Source organism: Elephantulus edwardii, unplaced genomic scaffold (assembly GCF_000299155.1).
Source record: "Elephantulus edwardii isolate Elephantulus edwardi_28Jun2011 unplaced genomic scaffold, EleEdw1.0 scaffold00218, whole genome shotgun sequence".
In the NCBI taxonomy this organism is placed as follows: domain Eukaryota; kingdom Metazoa; phylum Chordata; class Mammalia; order Macroscelidea; family Macroscelididae; genus Elephantulus; species Elephantulus edwardii.
The window spans coordinates 2,976,967-2,979,147 of NW_006399968.1; the positions used below are offsets into that span (position 1 = coordinate 2,976,967).

At 38.3% G+C, this 2,181-nt stretch overlaps 1 pseudogene; it reads right to left on the reverse strand.

The window, feature by feature from the left end:
* Positions 1 to 551: 551 nt before the first annotated feature.
* LOC102876551 lies at positions 552 to 1,436 on the reverse strand (annotated as a pseudogene).
* Positions 1,437 to 2,181: the final 745 nt, after the last annotated feature.

Sequence of the window (2,181 nt, forward strand, 5' to 3'; positions counted from 1 at the left end):
TATTTTTGTTTTATATAAAATGTCCTCATGTAATTGCAATTGTCATTCGGTTCATGTCACTGTAATTCAGTTGTCACTGAAGTACATTATCTGTCCGTATTATTGACCCATTTATACTATCTGCAATAATAATCCTTATCTTAAAAGTGAATTTGTAAAATGTTAGTTTTGATTAAAACGTCACAGTAAGCACATTTAAGATGAGATAAATAGGTTTCCATTTCCATGACACCTAAATTAATTGATCCAATACAGAAATTTAATTCAACATTAGAAATGAAGATTCACAGTTTACCTTCCCAGGCTTATTTTTAGAGTTTCACAGTTATAATCTTAGCTTTGATTTGAATGCGTCACAGATGAATTCAAATATAAATATTGTTCCGCTATAACATAATGTTAAGTAGGCAATTTTCCCAAGTCTGAGAACTTTAGTGCTAATATAGTTGTGATGTTTTGAGGCTTAGTTGCTTGAATCCATTGTAACACTAAGCATGAACTCTATAGCTCAGGGTTGTAGAGAAAAGCATTTTGTTATTGTAATAATCCAATTAAGGAACTGTTTCAGGAATTGTTGGAAGGTGGGTTATCCTGTAGTAACTATGCTTCAGTTGTCTTGTAGTTTGTCCAGAAACAATCCATTTCAACTTCTGAACATTTGGTTTGGAACATTTGTTTGATGAATATTCAGTTAAACATTTGGACACAAGTTCTTGCCAGAAGGTCAGATCTCTGCCTTTTATCTTGGAATGTTTCTGAAGACATTCTATTCCTTCTGCTAATTGTACAAACTTCTGCACTTGAATCTCCAAAGTGATGATAGATAATGCCAATACAGAAGGCTTTGCTTTAGAAACTGTGATCCTGCAGTGGCATGCCTTAAGCTGAGCTTCTAATCTTTCAAAATTAAGGTTGTTTCTCCTTTCAAATGGCAAATTCTCCTGAATGAGAGCATAACAAAGTTGCAGAACCTGAAAGGCAGTAGTAGCTTTGACTTTTCAACAGTCCTTCCCTAATACAATCTTCTCCATTCTCATCAAGTCTGAAGCTGTGAATCTGTACTGGTTTATTCGGATCAAATCATTTGCCAGTGGTTCATTACTCTCTTCTTCTATTGATTTCACAGCCAAATAAAAGCAACTCAGTCCAACACAACCAAGAGACTTGGGCTGTACCTTCATTTTAGACAGAAATCTGTCCAATAAATTCACAGCTAGAGAAAATGTTTCAGTGTCAAATCCAAAGAATTGAGTTAAACTAAGAAGATCTTTCACTTCAAAGTCCCTCAGCCTTGCAGTCATTCTGAGGCCATTATCGTGAGCCTACTCAATTAGTCTCAAGCCAAAGACCTTTGGCTGACATCTAGACTCTTGTTCCAAAAGTGTGTTCACCTGGTGTAGCAGTTTCTGAGCTTCAGTTGTCAGTACCTCTATCATCGTGATCGCAACTGTGACTTCTCAGCGGTAACTACACTCCCTGGGCCTGCTTGCACCACACCCCACGCTATCAGGTCCGAGATGCCCACGAGGGGAGGGGACTCGAGGGCAGGAGGGGAGCAGCCCAGAGTTTTGGACCGAGGTTACCTCAGCACCACTGAAAAACGATAATACCCTCAGCCAAGGCCAGCTCTGAGCAGACAGCGGCTGCGCTTGAGCTGGGTAATAAACTGAGTATGTTCTTTCTTTTTCTTTTTTTCCCCCCTTGGTATGATTTTATTTTCTAAAAATAAGCATATTTATAGGCATATGAAACAGTCTTGTATACTTGTAAACAGGAGTAAATTTCAAACTCTTCTCTGTTATCCTAAGGTTACTTATTAGCTAAACTTCAGAGTGGGAGACCCCTACTCAGAGATCTTTTGACCACTTGTGGATACTTTAGCTGATCATGTGGCATGAAGACAACAGTCATTTACTCATCAAGTCTCATCAACCTCTTTTTATTTATTTATTTTATTAATTTTAATAGACATTTACAGAGGTTTTGGATTTCCATTCATTCATTGCCACACTTTTCTCCCTGCCCACCCCTCCCCACCAGCTGGCTCCCACCTCTGAAAAGAAAAAGAAAAAAATATATTCCTTCATTAGTACACAATTCCCACATCCCTTCCCCCCCACCCCACCCCAAGTACACTTCTCTATGCAACCTTAATTCTGGATTCCTGTGCTAACCATAATA